The sequence below is a fragment of the Rhineura floridana genome, chromosome 2, assembly GCF_030035675.1.
Source record: "Rhineura floridana isolate rRhiFlo1 chromosome 2, rRhiFlo1.hap2, whole genome shotgun sequence".
Taxonomy (NCBI): domain Eukaryota; kingdom Metazoa; phylum Chordata; class Lepidosauria; order Squamata; family Rhineuridae; genus Rhineura; species Rhineura floridana.
The window spans coordinates 183,713,984-183,732,407 of NC_084481.1; the positions used below are offsets into that span (position 1 = coordinate 183,713,984).

General features: G+C 42.8%; 1 protein-coding gene across 4 annotated transcripts in view; it reads left to right on the forward strand.

Annotated features, from left to right (window-relative positions):
* Positions 1 to 975: 975 nt before the first annotated feature.
* Positions 976 to 18,424, forward strand: part of ARHGAP5 (Rho GTPase activating protein 5) — a 68,082-nt gene continuing 50,633 nt past the window's right edge. The window contains exons 1-2 of one of the 4 annotated variants that reach the window (XM_061611606.1): positions 976 to 1,530; positions 13,181 to 13,281. The gene's annotated coding sequence lies outside the window, so the exon portion shown is untranslated. Of the gene's footprint in view, positions 1,531 to 1,674; positions 1,756 to 2,006; positions 2,201 to 13,180; positions 13,282 to 18,424 lie in introns of those variants that run through there. The other 3 variants (XM_061611609.1, XM_061611608.1, XM_061611607.1) reach the window with 3 other exon arrangements.

Below are 18,424 nucleotides of genomic sequence, written 5' to 3' on the forward strand. Positions count from 1 at the left end.
TTTTGGAACTGTTTTAGAATTGTAATGGTTTTATCTTGCTTTTATAAGTGTGTGCTGTACTGCTGCACCTACCCTGGGACTATGTGGTGAAGGGTGGGTGGGAAATCTTATAAATAAATAAGTAAATAAATAAATCCACATAGGGTGTGCTTGCTGGCTGGGAACCATTTACTCACAGTGGGAGATTACTAGTCAAATTGTAGGTATTACTTGCACTAGACATGGTATTGGCCTCCAGAATTAATTGCAATTTGTCAAGAGCAAGTGCCTACAGCTTACATCAGAGCTGTCTGACAATGTAGGGGCTTTTCCTGTTGATCATAATAATGATCTAGTTGCAAGTCAAATCACACATACAGTCTTGGGTCACGAAGGGTTCAGCTTAACAGAACAGTACTGCTTGGAGCATTGTTGCTGCCTCCTCCTGCCAGGTAAGTCTGCCAGGCAGCCCACCAATGTAGGATGGGGGGCACTAGATGGAAGTTTGCCCAAAGCCCTCTTAAACCTGTTGCTAACCCTTCTCGAGTTTTGATCGGTTAGGAAGGTTCAAATGCTCCCTCTCCTCCACCCCACTTTGATTACTGTATAAGCTTACTGGATAGCCTTGTGCAAGTCACTTTCTCTATGCATAGGCTACTTCAAGGAATCGTCGTGATGCTGAGTTGCTGTTCTGAACGCGTTGGTGGAAAGCTAGTGTAATTATCGCAAATCTTAATTGTGAGCAACTGGAGTTTCAGGTATTTTTGAAGATCTGCCCACCTGGATTTTCTGTTTTCTTATGTATACGATTTTAATCGCGGCGGAGTTTGCATGTGCTGCGGTCGCCCGTTCCTTTCCCTAAAGATTCACTAACGCCATCCCAGGTTTCCATGGAACACAATTACTGGCAAACCGCGGGAGGTCCCAAAATATTCCGTTTCCCCTTCCCTACGCCTTTAAATCCCAGGACCTGAGGCGGGGACTAAGAACCGCCTCCTCGGCGTTTTCGGTCAGCAGAAGGAAGAAGGCGACAGCGCAAAAACGGCCAGGCTCGCGCCCGAGAGCTTGCTTTTGTCACGCGCATAGTGCGTGGGCAGGGCTTCACGAGAACCTCACGACGACCGCCCCGTGGAAGAAACGGAAACGTTTACAAGGCCCATACCGCGCACGCGCAGCCCGGGGAGGCCTCGGGGGCGCGCGCGCTGAGCCGCGGCGGCGGGCAAGAGCAGGGAGGGGGGAGGGAAGGAAGGGAAAGCGGCTGAGGTAAAGTTAGAGGTGGGGGCAGGGAACGGAACCGGGGGGCGGCGGCAGAGTGTATATGTGAGAAAGCGAGAGAGAGCGGCTCCATCAGCTAAGCTAGTGCCGGGGAGGCTCGGCCGCCGCCATTACTAAGCCGAGAACACCGGGGAGGGAGGAGAGAAGGGGATGGGGCCAGGCCGGGAGTTCTTCTGAGGGACCTGCGGTCCGAAAGGGGGACGACGGCCGCCGCCGGCGCGGAGCGAGAGTTCCGGGAATGCTGCTGCTTTTACCTTGGAAGAGCCGGAGACCGAGGTAGGGAGGAATAAACCGCTCCTCTTTTTCTCTCACCGCCCCCCCCCTGTCGGCCAACAGTGGCCTCTCCCCCCCTCCCCATAACTACACCCAAGCCCATCAGCTGCCGCCGCAGCACCAGCATTGGGGTCGGGAGCCGGGCGGGTGCTGCAGCCGCTGTGGCTCTGGAGGCTGCCGCCAGTTCTAAAGAGGGCTGAGGCTACCGCCACCAGCAGGAACTGCTGAGTGAGTGAATGAGTGAGAGCTGGGCAGATCGGATCTCCTTTTTCTTTCTCCTTCCTTCCTTCCTTCCTTTCCTTCCTTCCTTCCTTGTCCGAGCCCGTTCCCCCGCGAAGGAGGGGGAGGGAGAGATGGTTGGACGCGTTGCTTCCTCAGGTCCCAGACAGGTGATGAAGGCCTGAGCCGGCGGGGAGAGTCAAAGGCTGCTCTACCAGGCTCTAGTGACTGCCAGCTGGTCACGGCTCCCCCAGCGAGGGAGGCGGCAGGAAGGGGGCAACCTACCTTCTTCCTCATTCCTTTCTCTGCCTCTCCCCACACCATTCTTTCTGCTTTTTAAAAAAAATCTCATGTCTTCCATTCTTCTCCCTCTTTCTTTCCTCCACCCCACCTCCGTTTCTGTTCCTTTTGGTCGTCTCCGCAAATCTCGCCATAGCAAACTTTCCTCTCAGACGTGAGTGGCCTACTCTTACCCCTTAAACCCTTCCTACCTCCATAGGGTGGATATAAGGATTTTTGGAACACAACGTTAGACAGACTGTGTTGCTGTTTACAATTCTTCATGTTCTTTATTGCTTCTATGTAACCCCTGTATTTTCTCTGACAAGGAAAAACTCTAGATGGAAGTCTGGAAATGACAGTTTGAGGTGGGGAGATATATAATATTTCAGGGGGAGGGTAGAAAGAGAGAAAAAGTGTGGAAACCTTCCCATATGCCCATTTGAATATGATGTTTTCAGCAACTCCAGTGTTGAGGATTTGCCTGAAAAGTAGGAGGAAAATGTTTTAGATCTGGACTAAAATAGGCCAGTGGGTGGGTGTGCATGTTAAGTTTAGGTTTTTTTGGAGATAATTGGTGTATTTTCCCCCTTGGTTAGATACAGCAATTGGCAGAGATTTCTTAAGTATACATTGCACAGTAAGGCAGTACAATTGAGCCAAGCATTTGTGGATCTATTGCACATCCATTTTAGCTGTCTATTTAGAAGGTTTGAATTGAAATTTATTTGTAACCACCATTTAGAAAGTGAATGGGGAGTTTAGTAGTAGTGTCTCTATGGTGTGAACAACTACACATTGTCGTTTAGGATCAACTATATGTATTGTCTTCTATGTGTTATATATCTGTTTCAGATTATTAGTAACTGCAGTTGTCAAAGGTTTTTAACATGTGAGGAACATATGGACTGTCTGAACATTTTTGTTTGTAACAGAGTTTCTTAATAATCAAAACATTAAGACATTGCTCTAACTTCATAGTACAAGTACTTGAGATTTTAGTGTACACGATCCAATGCGGTATGTTGCTCTAATGCAGGCATGGGGAATCTGTGGCCCTTCAGCTGTTGCTGAACTCCTATAATCCCTGACCATTAGCTATGTTGGGGCTGATTTGGAGTCCAACAACATTTGGAGGGTTACAGGTTCCCCCCTACTCTAATGTTTTGTATGTGGTCAGGCAGACTCTTGTCTACAAAAGTTCAGGCCATGATACATCAGATACTGCAAGAGTAAGCATGATTAGTCAGAATTCCCATTGAGTTAACATTGTCCCAAGGAGGAATGCTTAGACTTACACTCATACAGTGGGGCTTACTCTCAGGCATGTGTGTTCAACTCTTAAAATGCTGCTCTTTGTCAAATTGCTCAATTTTAGAGTAACACTAGTTAATTCTAATCTTAATGATAGAATTCATGAGCTGTTTGGCATGTAATGAGCTGAATGAGTTGTTATTATGGAATACAGTGTTCATCAACCCGTAGAATGGACTTCCGCTTGTGCAGTAGGACTTCTTCCTCCCTCTCCTTGCAGCCCCCTGCTCGCTCTCAAAATTTGTTCTGCAAAATTGCGGGAACAGGTTGAAGGAGGACTCAAGGGGGTGATGCAGAGGAGAGGAAGAGGTCTTGTTGCGTGAGTGGAGGTCCACCCTTTAAGAGAGCTTCAGCTATGGGGCGGTATATAAATTGAATAAATAAATAAAATAAAATAAATAAAGAGGAAATAGTTGCAAATCTTTTTTATCATTGCAAAAATGCATTATGATTTAAAGCTTAATCTAGGTATTTAGACTTCATTTATGGAATGTTTTAGCAATACTGTTTCCAAGTTAATACTTTGCCTTAATTACTTTCAATGCAAATATTATAAATGGAAGTGGAAATAACTGCTTGTGTTCTTTGTATATTTGAGAACAATGTCTATAGTAAAATAACTAATATTACAGATTTCTTCTGCAGAAAATTCTTATCTTGTTGGAAGGTCTTTGACAATGTGCTCTATGAAAGAATATTTTATAGGACAATGTAATGCTCAAACAATTACATTGGCAATATGTAGTCAGTGAAACTAATAATACATATTTTGAAAAGGCTCTTTTAATCTGCTCAACTCCTTTTAAAAACTTTATTTATCGGACTTATATCCCACCGTTCCTCCCAAAGGAACCCAGGGCAGCAAACACTTCAACAAAACAATTTAATAAAAATAAAATAGTTGATATAAGCAAAACTGGTGAATGTTGAAAACTCAAAACATTTGAAACTATACTATCTGTTTCTCAACAACTTGGCACATAACAGATTTTTTTTCTTCAGCAGTTGCTTTTTAAAAACAAAAACTCCAATATAAAAAGTATCTGAATTCAAATGGAAAAATATTTGCATAGCACTGTTAATTATAAGTGGCCCGCTGGCTAGGTTTCCCTGCATTAGACATGAAAGTAGTAACTAGGAAAGGATTGAGACTTTCCCACTGTGAATCTGCTGTGCAAATATGATGAAGCTTAGAAACTGAATGAATGCATAACCTATTGAGGGGCACCTAAGACAGTGTCAGAATTTGAGTTGTTTGTCAATGTCAGATCGTTGTTTGTCTTGCCAGGATCTTCTGCATTGTAGACTGTATCAGAACTTAAGAGAGCGAGTGTCAGGATTTCACTTCATGCTGGTGTGACTGCATTTGGAATACTGTGTATAGTTTTGGTTGCCTCACTTCAAAAAAAGATACTGTAGAGTTGGAAAAAGTTCAGAAAAGAGCAACCAAAATGTTCAAGGGAATGGAACAACTCCCATATGAAGAAAGGTTGCAGCATTTATAGTTTTTAGTTTAGAGAAAAGGTAAGAGTCGACATGATAGCAGTGAATAAAACTATGCATGGCATGGAGAAAATGGATAGAATTGTTTTTCTTTTCTCATGACACTAGGACTCGTGGACGTCCAATGAAGCTGCATATTGGAGGATGCAGGACAGACAAAAGAAAGCACTTCTTCATGCATGGAATTCGCTCCCACATGAGGCAGTGATGGCCACCAACTTGGGTGGCTTTAAAACAGAGTTAGACAAATACATGGAGGATAAGGCTATCAATGACTGCTAATCATGATGGCTGTGCTGTGCTTCCACCCTCAAGAGACTGTATGCTTCTAAATACCAGATGCTGGGAATCACAGGAGGGAGGGTGCTCTTGCATTCAAGTCCTGCTTGCGGGCATCCCATAGACATCTGGTTGACCACTGTGAGAACAGGATGCTGGACTAGATGGGCCACTAGCCTGATCCAGCAGGCTCTTCTTATGTTCTTATATTCCCTTGCTGCTTCCAACTTTCCATGATAAGGATAATAAATTTATATCCTGCCCTTCCTCCCAGTAGGAGCCCATTACCCCAATAGGGTATCACCATTCTTACAAGGCTTTGGTGGGCATTTGAAAACAGCAGGAGCAATTCAGGGAGAGTCTTCTGGAGTTTTTAAATGACAGATGAGACCACCCCTCCTCCTAAATTCTCTGTGTGTAGAAAGACATAGAGCAGGGCAGGTTGTTTTTTCACATGTGGAATGAAATAAGATCCATCTCCTTTCGAGTTATCAGTAACGAAGGAGAAACTTGGAAAAGACTGTTTGTACTTTGTACTGAGCATGCAGGGAATGGGTAAGCAGTTGCCAAAGTTGCCACTGGTGGTTAGCACTGGCCTGGGAACAATATTTTGGACCCCTGCCTTAGTATGTATAAATGTATTTGGTCATATAATTGCTCATGAACTGCAGTAGTTAAATTCTGTCTTGTTTACATGGTTTCACATCAGTAGTTAACTGTGGTTGTGTTCTGCATATACTTGCTGTCGAAACTGGTTGTGTACGCTAGGTGTGTTCATACATTTAACAGGTGAATGCTGTATGAATGGACAAGAGGCAATAGTGCACATGCAAGCCCCACACTCAGTGTCTTTGCTGCCCTGTGTGTTTAGTCCCTGATCTTCCCCTATGCCTAGTGGGGAAGATATGTGGGGACCTTTTTCTGAGGCTTGCTTAAATGTGAGTAAAAGCCTCACACAACCAGGGTTCCTGCTTTACCAGGGTCCCCAACAGGGGAGATATTCTGGAAAATTTAAAGGAATGTGAATAAAAGCTGCCACAGACCTTCTCTGGGGAAGAACATAAGAACCCTACTGGATCAGGCCAAATGCCCATAAATATATTTGTTAATGTTAAATAATTTATTTGTCGTGCTGATGATGGTTTTCAGTGTGTAGTAGTATGTACTGCTTAGGCTATGGGTGAGTAAGCTGCTGCCCTCCAGATGTTGCTGGGCTCCTAACTCCATCAGCCCTAGCCAAAATGGCCAAAGGCCGGGCTTATGAGAATTGAAATCTGGAGGGCAACAGGCTACCCATCTCTGACTTAGGCCCTTCACTCCTATAAGTCTTAGATTCCCTCATACTATAAAACTGTACTGGCAGGTAACTTTCTTGTGGTGCAGCTGTGCTGGGAAACTGCTTTCTACAGCACCAGCTCACCTCTGTGTGCTTGGAGAACACCGTATAAAATCAGATGAGGGAGAGAAGAGAGATTACCTGCTTCCATGTTTCTTGAGCTCTGTAGTGGGGCCATCTGGCCTTGTTACCCAGTCATCCTTCGGCTGGTACAAGTTTTATGGGCGAGGGCTTGTGCAGAGCAAGGTGACCAAAGCTGGTGGCTAAGGAGATGAAAACCTCACACTGCAGTATATGGTATCATCTTTAAGCACCACAAGCCTAAAGAATTTCCAATATAACACGGAGGGGGGGATTGGTTCACCACTGTGTAAACAGGAGGAACTGAACCACATCCCCCAGTATGCAGAGGAACAAGAGCCCAGCTTCCGCACGCATGCACACGCACGCACGCACGCATGCACATATATGGTGTGTGTGTGTGTATGTATGTATATATTTGCTATCTTCATTGCTATGATTCTACACCCTATTAAGGGGAAACTTCCTACTGGTGTGGAAATCATATACAGTAGAGCCCCACTCATATGGCAGGTTACGTTCCAGACCCCCGCCTAAAAACGAAATCCGCTGAAAAGCAGAACTCCTTCAATAAAATGGCACCCAACGCCTGAAAAATGCCGTAAAAGCGGAACAAGCGCTGTATGAGTGGGGCCTTACTCTAATTGAAAACCGCCGTATTAGTGGAACGCCGAAAAGCGGGGCCCTACTGTATCGAACAGATGGAAAACTTTTTAATCTCAGTAGGCTGAAAGCAAAAAGCAAGGTAATGTCAACCTCTGTCATAGAACTTCAATATGCCGATGATAATGTAGTCTCCGCACATTCAGAGAAGGATCTTCAACCTATCCTAAATGCCTTTGCAGAAGCATATGGAAAGCTTGGGTTCTCACTGAATATTAAAAACCCCAAAGTGCTTCATCAATAGGTGCGAACTAGTCCCTCTGTAGCATCATCATTCCAGCTTAATGGTGTGATGCTGGAGAATGTTGATCACTTCCCCTATCTTGGCAGCCATCTCTTTGTAAAAGCTGACATCGATGCTGAAATTCAACATTGTCTGAGCTCTGTGAGTGCTGCATTCTCCCAAATGAAGCGTGGAGTGTTCTAGGATCGGGATATTCGCAGGGAGACCAAAATGCTTATTTACAAAGCCATTATACTACCGACCTTACTGTACGCCTGTGAAACATGGACCATTTATAAATGCCACTCCCAGCTTCTTGAAAGATTCCACCAACGCTGCCTCCAGACAATTCTGCAAATTATTTGGGAAGATGGACTAATGTCAGGGTTTTGGAAAAAGCAAAGACTACCAGTGTTGAAACAATGATCCTTCAACATTAACTTCACTGGACCGGCCATGTTGTTCGAATGCCTGATCACCGTCTTCCAATGTAGCTACTATACTCCCAGCTTAAGGTTGGAAAATGGAATATCGGTGGACACCAAAACAGGTTTAAAGATGTTCTTAAAGCGAATCTAAAAAAATGTAACATGAGCATTGAGAACTGGGAAGTCTTGGCCCATGAACATCCCAAATTGAGGTTGGCTATTATCAAAGGTGCTATGGACTTCGAAGAAGCACGAATACAGGGTGAACAGGACAAACGAGCTAAGCGGAAGGCACGTCAAACAAATCCTCATCGCAACCATCTTCCATCTGGAAACCTATGTTCTCTTTGTGGGAGGCTGTGTGGATCTAGAATTGGCCTCCACAGTCGCTTACGGACCCACTATTAAAGACCTTATCTTGGAAGACAATCTTACTCAGCCACGAGTGATCACCAATGATGAATGAATTACATGCCCCCCCCCTTGAGTAACTTGGGATTTATAGTCCCCTCATACCACATAGCAAAATCCCAATTTATTATATTGTGGGCATATCCACCACACTTAAAAATCTGCATTCCTCCTTCCAAGGGAGTTCTAAGAATTATATTTGATGGAGGAAGCTTATGATTTACATGTAAGAACAGCCCTTTTGATCAAGCCAAATGTCCATCTGGTCCAGTGTCCTGTTCTTACAGTGGTGCATCAGATGAGTATGGGAAGCCTGCAAGCAGGACCTAGGGATCATAGCACTCTCCCAAGTTGTAATTCCCAGCAACTGGTATTTAGAGGGACAATGCCTCTGACAGCGGAGGTGGAACATAGCCTGCCATCATGGCTAGTAGCTATAGATAGCTTTATCTTCCATGAATATGTGTTGGTTTTAACCTATAAAGCCTTATACGGTGCAGGACCACAATACCTCCTGGAACGCCTCTCCCGATATGAACCTGCCCGTACACTACGTTCAACATCGAAGGCCCCCCTCCGAGTTCCGACTTATAGAGAGGCTCGGAGGATGGTTACCAGAACCAGGGCCTTCTCAGTGGTGGCCCCTGAATTGTGGAATAGTCTTCCCGTTGAGGTGCGCTTGGCGCCAACATTGCTATCTTTTCGGCGCCAAGTTAAAACCTTTCTCTTTGCTCAGGCATTTTAGTTTAATATGTTCAATTTGGTTTTAGATTTGTGGATTTTTATATATATGTTTTTGTACCGATTTATATGATTTTATTGTATATACTTTCTGTTGTACACCGCCCAGAGAGCTATGCTAGTGGGGCGGTATAAAAATTTAACAAATAAATAAATAAAATAAATAAATAATCCTCTTTTAAAGCCATTGTAGTTGGTGACCATCATTTCATCTTGTGGGAGCGAATTCCATAGTTTAATTATGTACTGTGTGAAGAAGTACTTTCTTATGTCTGTCCTGATTCTTCCAATGTTCAGTGTCTCAGGATGGCCTAGGTTCTAGTATTGTGAGAGAGGGAGAAAAACTTCTCCCTATCCAATCTCTCTACACCATGTACAGTAGGGCCCCGCTTATACGGCTGGTTAGGGACCAGGCCCCCGCCATAAAGTGGAAATCGCCGTAAAGCGGAACCCATTGACTATAATTGGCTGCGTCACGTGAAAATGACGCGAAAATGTCGCAAAATGCCATAAAATAGCAAAATCAGCTTTAAAACGGGGAATTTCCCCTAATTGAGAGCCGCTTCATCAGTGGAACGCCGGTAAGCAGGGCCCTACTGTATAATTGTACACACCTCTATCATGTCTGTTTTCAGCAAAATGTTTTCAAAAGTCTTTAGAAACAGTGTTGATTGGATCATCTCTATCTATAGAATTCTAAAAGTGTGACAGGACTTTTTGTTGATGAAACCATCCTGGCTCTGCTTCAGCAAGGTTTGCTTGGTAATTCTATATATAATAATGTTGTACATTTTTTTGGAACAGACATTAAGCTAACTGAACTGTAATTTTCTGGATCCTTTTTTAAAAATTGGTGTTGCTTCGTCTTCTCTCTAGTTGGCTGATCTTGGGGACAAGTTACATATTTTCGTTAGAAGATCTGCTATTTCACATTTGAGTTATTTAAGAAATCTCATACATCCACTTGGTGATTTGCCAGGAAGGACTAGAACTCATATCTTGTCCCCATCCTTTGCTTCAGTTCCTCAGACACCATTCCTGTAAAAGTTAGTTAGTTCATGCACTACATCTTCCACTATGGAAGACAGATGCAAATAATTCATTCAGCTTCTCTGCAGGGAATTAATTAGATGGGGTGATACAGATGGGGTTGTTGGGATGGGGCTTGACTAACTCAATCTGGATCCAGCTGTTCATATTCTCCCTCTCAGCCCAATCAAACCTTATGTAATACAAAGCTAAATTTATCATTATCCTGCAAAATGCCTTTTTTCCAAACTACATTTTATGACACTAGAGCATCTCTACCAATCATGTTAATATCTGAAAAAGGTAACATGGAATTTGAAGTCAGCTTGAGAAAAACATAATCTTCATATGTCTCAGTATGCAGATTTACATCCTACATTAAGCTGGAATCTGGTTAGTCTTCATCATGGCTACCATTGCTACAGATGTAATGATTAACTGTGATTAAGCCTGGTAAGGGAAATTTGTGCTGTAGAAGAGTGAGATGGGTGAGAGTATGCAGTCCTGCAGCCTCCTCCCAATTGCTTTGTCGTCGTTACGCATTGGTAGCATTATATTTGCAACAACTGTGTAACAGTCCTTGTACTCAGTTGCTAAATTATACATAGAATTTATTTTGTAGTATCTAAGAAGTTTTAATATCAATGTTGGTGAGCAATTAATATCACTGTGACCGATGAATTTCAAGAAATTCTGGTCATTCACTAATTTGTCCAATAATTAGTGTGAGGGAGGATTTCAATACTTCACTAATAATCATTAGAACAATGTGTATTCTTGGCTTCTTTCTTTTCAGCACCATTGCTGTAGGACCAGTGAAAAATTGGCCCCTTTGTTGCTGCTTTGCTCCTTCCTTTGCACGATTAATGAAGCAAACCAAGGAACTTTGGTTAAAGCTGGCTTTCAATTTGGAACTCCTTTCACAGGGTTCCAAATTTCAGGCGATTCCCCTTCCCACTATAGCCTTGTAAGAGAGCCCACAGTGTTTGAAAGGTTGGGAGGCAACTACCAGAGACACTTTTTAAGGGCAGTTCAGGGGGTTTGGGGTGGGGAGGAAAGTAAGATAAAGATCAGTTGCATGGCCTTGTCTTCTGCTAGCACAATATTGGATGCACTCCTATGGATTTAAATGCTGGTGACATTAATTACTGGTACTTGGATAACACCTTTTTATCTAGCACAGATGACGCAGTTGTAGTTCTAATCCGATGTCTGAGGACACTGATGAGCTAAGTGAGGGTGAATAAACTGAGATGGAGATATTGATTGTGAGAAGCCTGTTGACTCTGAAGTTGGTGTTTTCCTCTTCTTGATTAGATCACTCTGTCTTAAAGATCAGGTCCACAGCTTGGGAAGGCTCCTGGATCTAGCTCTGACCTTGGATGCACAGGTGGTGTATGTGACCAGGACTGGCTGTTCACTAATTGCCATTGGTGTATCAGCTGCACTGTTTTGTGGAGAGTTGCAACATTTCCATTGTCACCCATGTCTTGATAACCAGATTGTTGCAGTGTCCTCTGAAAAACATTCAGAAGCTACACTTGGTCCAAAATTACTGGCATCTGCTGCTTTGAGTACATAACACAAGTGCTCAAATGTCTTCACCCACTTCCAGTTGGTTTCTGTGCACAGTTCAGGACTGAACCTGCCTGAATGTGCAGATCTTCATCTGAGGTCTTGTTCTGGGTGCCACCCATGCCAGAGTAGGTGGGAAGTTACAACAGATAGAACCTTTTGATTTATGGAGTGAACTTCCAGCAGTCTGTCCATTCTTTCTCTCCCTCCCCGTCCCCGCTTCACCCAGAGACAGGTTAAGACCACTACTTAAGAGACCTTTTGAGGGAGAGAGGGGTAAGATCACTATTTGCTTATGTAATTTTGGTTTGTTTTAAATTCATGCTATTGTTTGGTTTTTTTATCTTCCGATGTTTAAAATTTGTATATTTTAACATGGTATAAAATGTTATGCTTTGTGTCCTATTAAGGCTCTTAGTTGCCTTGGGTCCTGCATGGAGAAAAAAGAGCAGAATATGACTTTCTAACATCTCAGTCCTAACTATATGGGGCAGTGCTAGAAAAGGTCCCCCATGTGTAGCTGCATAACAATCTTTTGATTGTTGTAGCACCACCAGCTTCCCTTTTGGATCTCAAGGCAGGAGCAGGACTATATATGAGAAAGCACTCCTTCAAGTATTCAAGTCCTGAGTTGCATAGGGCTTTATACATCAACATAAGCACCTTGAGTTTGGTTTGGTAACAAATTGGCAAGCAGTGCAAACTTCTCAAAACTGGTGTTAAATGTTCCCAATAGGCTGCGTTATACAGCAGTCTCGCTGCCGCATTTTACACTAGCTGTAGCTTCTGAACTAGCCTCAAAGGCAGGTCCACATAGAGCTCTTTACAGTAATTCAGCATTGAGGCTACCAATGTATGTGCCATTGTGGCCAGACTATCCCTGTTCAGGAGTGGCTGTAGTTGGTGAACCAGCCAAAGTTGGCAATTGGTGTTCCTAGCTGTGGAGACCACCTGAACCTCCATTGACAATGTTGAATATAGGACCTGTTCCTTCAGAGGGAATGCAACTCCATTCAGAACAGGTGGCCTACCTAATCCCTGGGCCCAGGTTGTCTGTTTTGTCAGGATTCAGTTTCAGCTTACTGGCACTCATCCAGCCCATTGCTGTGTCTAAGCACTGGTCCAAGTCCTGCACAGCCTGACCTGACTCAAATGATACAGAGCTGGGTGTCATTTTCACAACTGGTGACACTTTGCTCCAAATTCCCTATTAATGACATCATATAGGTGCTGTTTGAGAACAGATGGAACCCTGTGTAGTTTAAGTGCCAGGAGGCCAAGTTACAGTCCCTAAATGCTGCCTTCTAAAACAGCCTTGTAGGTAGAAATAGAAGCACTGTATAGCACAGTATCTCCCATTCTCAACCCATAGAGCTGATCAGCAAGATCTGTTGATGGTACCAAAAGTTACTGAGAGATCTAGGAGAATCAATAGAGTTGCACTATCCAACCCCCTTTATGTGGTTTAAATAAGACTTGCTGAAGATGATACACTTAAGTAAAATGACCTGTCACCCTTTTCTGATTTTTGTGCATTCATGCTTTTAAAACTCTCATCTGGTTGACTTTCAGATCTCTCAGGGAGAAACAATTCGAACATCATTTAAATGTGTGACACTGCTGCCAAGAGGATCATAGAAAGTATCAGTCTTCTTGCATGATTTTAAGTAAGGGTAAGTTTGAGCTTTTGAATGTTTGGGGGGGAAATAACATTGCCTAAACTTCTGAGAATTATGCACTTTGAATCTAAAACACTATATTAATAAAATGTTATGGAAGACAAACATGTTCTATGATTCCTTCCTATTTCCACACACACATCAGGTTATAAGAGTTGCCTTTGGAGATTCCAGAAGAAACAATTGCAAGCTGGATATAATAATAATAAAATCTAGACCAGGGCATATCAGGTTAGCCTTGCCTCATTGGCTATTCTCATTTCTGTTGTACCAGGATAATATCACAGGGCCAAACATTATTGAAATCATTCTTAAAAGTATGGCTAATACTGGGTGCCACCAGTGCCATAATCCTGATCTGAATCAGGGCCCCTGTGATGATTTTTTGCTGAAGATTACCCTTCCCCCTGGCTGCTTTTTGCCTTTGAAGGTACTGTTCATAATGAATAGCACCTTTTGGTGACAAATATCTATCAGGAGTAAGGTGATATTTGACAGAAAACCAGTGCTGGTCCCTGACTCAAATGATGCCTGCTTTTATTTCAACATAAGCAGCAGCATTATCCTTTTTGAAAGTGTGATTAATTTATGGTTTGGACCACACATGCTCACTTCTGTACCCCTATTCCATATTCTCCACTCAAGATGTCCAGTCTTGGAACTCATCTGCTTGCTTACTTAATTCTCTTTTTGCCTGTCCTGTATCTCTGGTTCTTTCAAACTACATTCTACTGATTACTCATATTGATTGCTCTCCTTTGCCATCCTTCATGGCTTCTTCTGTTTCCCAAGAGATAAGGCCATTACATATTCCTCATCCTTTCAGCAGCTTCAGGTACCCACTTGCTGCTTGACATGTTGACATACTTGTCTCTCACCTGTTCAAAACTGCCTTTACATGCTGTAATCATGCTTCCTGAAGATTATGCTGTTTTTTTTGCAAAAGTGCCCTCTTGTGGTCATGAACAGTATCATTGTCTGAACTGGGTGAAAACTGTGTTACTTGAGATTTTTGCTACAACCATAAAGGCCAAAATATTTTAAAGGAAATTGAGACTATCTAAACAAATGGCACATGAGCCACAATTAGTCTTGGAGTCACACATTTGTTCTCTCCCTCTTCTCTGAGCGTGAAAGGAAGAGAGCAAAAGCTGCTGCTTTTATTCAGTTTTGATTAAACTAAGGTTTCCTGTTATGTATGAACACACCACATTAAACTTTACAATGTAATTCCTCTCCCTAGAGCCATCCTTAATCTTGTGTTTTCTTATGTATTGCAGCCTTGTTAGTAAGCCCCCCAAAGTTACTAGTCTTACAAATGTTTTTACACTCCTGCTTTTTACATGCAAGAGGGGCTGGTAGAGGATGAACAAAGCACTCATTGCTCCTTTGCCAAATCCCTCATATGAATAAAAAGTAAACTAGTAAAAAAAATTTGAAGGTAGGAAATGCAACAGGCTAGCAGAGGAGACTCATTCCTTCACCAGTCCACTGTGGGTGTTTTTATGTTTGCTAGCTATTGAGGCCAGCACCAGGTTTGAGGCAGGGTTCTCTAGTGGAGCCCCCAGGGTCTTCCTGGTAATCCCTCCCCACAATATAAAGGCTTACTGGGATAGATGGGTACAAGTGGTGGCAAACAGTTAGGGGGAAGTTTGTGACCAACCTCTCATACAGGAGCAGAGCAAGAGGGAGCTGGAGCTTGGTAGGGACTTAATATGCCAACAAGAGGTTGAGAGAGACTGAGATGCTTGTATCCTCATTAACAGTCCCTCCTCTTCTTGGATTTCTGCTGGATCATTTTTCACAGCTACATCTTCTCTGATGACTTTGCTCTTGACCTCTAGGGGAAAGAATTGAGGGTCAGAGCAGGGTTTGGATATGATATGGGGGAAGGGACAAAGATGTCCACAGTACTAGGAACTTTGGGATGCCATGAATATAGTGGGCTCCTCCTAGGCTTCCACACCTCATTTTCCAAGGAGGTTTCCCCAGGGTCCTGGTTCGGAGGGATCCTGATAGGGGACCAGCAACAGTGGCAAACAGTACAGGGGACTGGTATTGGCAAGCAGAGCCATCTCGTACTCTCTCAAGAGCCCAGCACTAAGCTCAGCTCAGCCCAGCCCAGCTTCAGCTGCAGCTGCTATTCACTTCCTTATTCTCAGTGCCTCTGGGCCTTGTCCCTGAGATATAAATAATGACACGAGTTGCAGGTTTGCCTGACTCGTATCCAATGTTGTAAATAGAATGCTGTGTTTGGGCAGCTGCCACTAACTACTTTAGTCTCAGTGCCCCTGACTGAGAATAAAGAAATGTGTGATGGCTGTGTCTTCCAGTTTGTTTTCTTACAGAACTGGACATGAGGCAGTTGTAGTTACCACATTTTTCGTATTCCCAATGGCTCTGGGCCTTGCTTACAATTTGTGCATTGAGGACAAGGCCCAGAGGCATTGAGAATGAAGAAGAGAGTAGCAGCTGCTTCACACCCAGATGGGCCAAAAAGTAAGGGATATCACTTCCTCTGTGACTAGTACAGAATCTGAGTGAGTAGGTGAAGGAGGGACAGAAGGGTCTGTCCCTCTTTCACCAGTCTGCTCACTCAACTACCTGGAATTTTGATTCCTAGTCAACAGTGTCAACCAGGCTACTAGTTCATCTGCCTTGTACTGGCTTGTTTCAAACAATAGTTGGGGACTTACTGAAGATCAGGAGTCATATAACTAAATGGCAAGGGAGGTGAGGAGAGATTAAAGTTGAAAGATTTGAAAGAGAAAAGTGGTTTCATGAAATGAAATGAGCAACATGAAGTGGCAAATAAAGATAGATGGGCATACCGGTTGCAATCGAAAGAATCATTTTGAGTGAGCAAAAAGCCCAATGGAACTTTAAAACTTTCTGCTCTCCCAACAGCAGATCCCTGCACCACCTTACAAACTGCATTTAAAGTTCTTCCTGCTTGAAAAATCAGTGTTTGGTGTCCTGGTGGGGGAAGTAAATAGAGAGTAAACAGTGACTTTCTGGATTGTGGCAATGTGGGATTGTAAGGAGAGGCTGGAAAGTACTCCAGGAGAATTGACTGATAAGGTCTAGCAATAGGAGATTAGGTAAATTTGGGTATTTTCAATCTAATGTAGAAGAGGAGGTTGCAATGGGTGGGAGGCTACAGTCCTTCAAATGAAAGGTGACCTTCATTTTAATATTACATACCGATGTAAAAACTAGGCTACATATTGGGGATAATGAAAAAGAAAGTGGTTGAAGTTGTGACCACTTTAATGTACAGGAGAAGGGATTGAAAATGATTCTGAGATTGACTGCTGCTATGGCACATGCAGAGGTTGAGGATCAGGAAGAATCTCAGAGGGAAAATTAGCAGCCTTTGCTATGTCACCAATCTGAGCTAAGTAGAACATCCAGAAATAAAGCAATCAAATGCAACTCTGATGTTTTCATTTAGGTTTGGAAGTTATCATTGTAAATGATAGCTGAAGTCACGTAAATGAAGGAGAGTTAAAACATTTGGAGGGAGGGAAAGTAGGGTACCATCAGTGATGGCCCCTAGAAATCTACAGAGAACGGTAGAATGAGGATGTGTCAACAAATCACAGGGTTCTACCTTATGTAAACAGACCTTTGAATTGTACTTTCTCCCCTCTTATTTCTTCACTATGGTAACTAGGCTCAAAGAGGGAGATGACACCACAGTTATTCGTAGAGTCTCCTTGACCCAGGTCAAACTTTCAAGGAAGATTCTGCATTCAGATATCTGGAATCGTATAATAATACTGCATACCTTCAGACCATAGTGTAACTGGCCATACTTGCATGATTTATTGTTGGCCATTATGCTGTATTTTATGGTGGAACATGTTTTTATTTTTGTTTTTAGTGTTTAATTTTTATTTGTTGTAAGCTGTCTTGGGCTGGTAAAAGAACAATTAATAATAATCTCCAAGTTTGGGCATTCATCATTTTTCTGCAGTGAAGAAGTTGGGAAGCAAAGAATAAGAAGTATGCAGGCTGCCATGAGTCCTGAGTAACCTTCCCTGATTGTTTTCTGAGGAGAATCCCATATTGGGAAGTAGTGTCTGATCAGGCTTTAAGAAAGCTATTTGGCAGTTCGGCTTTCTGGGAAAAGACAGTGGCTTGCAAAGCCCAAGTAGGAGAAGGATTTGGAGAACACCTTGGTTTTGCTTTGCAACCCTTATACCATCTTTATTTCTTCCCAACCTATCCCATGCTCATGCTCTTGAGCATTTTTTCTCTTGCAGACTAATTCACCCAATTGGGTGAATGCTTGATAGAGGAGCAAATCCTGTGGGACAATTAAAGGACATTTTTATTATCAGTTTTTGGTTTCTATTTTTTTAAGTTTTACTTGGAGCACCCCTTAAGCTTTCACTTAGAAGGTCAGAGGGTCAAGAAGATAACTGCATATCACAACTGTGCCAGGCAGGAATGCTAGCAAATATTCTGAGGAGATTAATCAACGTAATCCAGATTGTGTACCACAATAGGACAGCAGGAATGAGTAAACTTATGCCTTACTAGAAGCTGAGGAATATGTTTTAGTAAAAACACTCCATTCTACAAAGTAAGACAAAACAATCTTCCTTGATCACCAGGCCATCTGTCATGCTTGAAACTACATCTGTCCTTCCTGATTGGCAATATGGCAGCTAGTCTTTGAACCATGGAAACACAACATCAGCCAAGTTTTGCTAGCAAAAGACTTCTATTTACAAAAAATGTTTGTCAGAGGCAACAATGGAAATAAAGGATTCAACTATGTTCTGAAGATGATGCCTCCTGAACTATGTGATTTACTAGTATAATTTCATCTACCAAACTCTTTTTAATGCCTGATAATATCCTATTGAATTTATTGGGAAAAGGGCTCACAATCTGATCTTTACATTAAGTATAGTCCAGAGAAGCAATTCTGTGAATATAGGTAGAGCTTCCCAAATTTCATTATGGAAATGGAGAGAACATTTTCCATTGCAGGCAAAGGGAGCCCTAGGTAAACACAGGCTGTGGGTTGTGGCCAATTACATCTTGGATGTACAGGATGTGTAGGATATCATAACCAATATTAGCATCTTAATTCTTTAAACCGCCTTATAATCCATTATTTATG